Raw genomic sequence first — 341 nt, forward strand, 5'->3', positions numbered from 1 at the left:
ACGAGGGGGGGGGGGGGGGGGGTCGAGCACGAAACAAGCCGGGCCGGCACTCCCGACGGCTTTGCCCCTTTGTTCGAGGAAGGGCCAGGTGGTGTGGCCAAGTAACTGGTAGCTCACTCGCATTTTTTCTTAAGATATCTGGAATAAAGATATCTGAAATAAGGTATTCGATGGTGATGATGATGATGATAATAGTAATAGTAATAGTAATAATAATAATAATCTGAAATCTTTTTTTCAAAAGCTGTAGGTGGAAAGGAAATACAGGAGTGTGCGGGCAGATGAGGAAAGGCAAAGTGCAGCGGAGGCACGGGAAGGTCCCTGTGCCTGGGCTGCCTGTG

Source organism: Charadrius vociferus, unplaced genomic scaffold (genome assembly GCF_000708025.1).
Source record: "Charadrius vociferus isolate BGI_N301 unplaced genomic scaffold, ASM70802v2 scaffold14, whole genome shotgun sequence".
Taxonomy (NCBI): Eukaryota; Metazoa; Chordata; class Aves; order Charadriiformes; family Charadriidae; genus Charadrius; species Charadrius vociferus.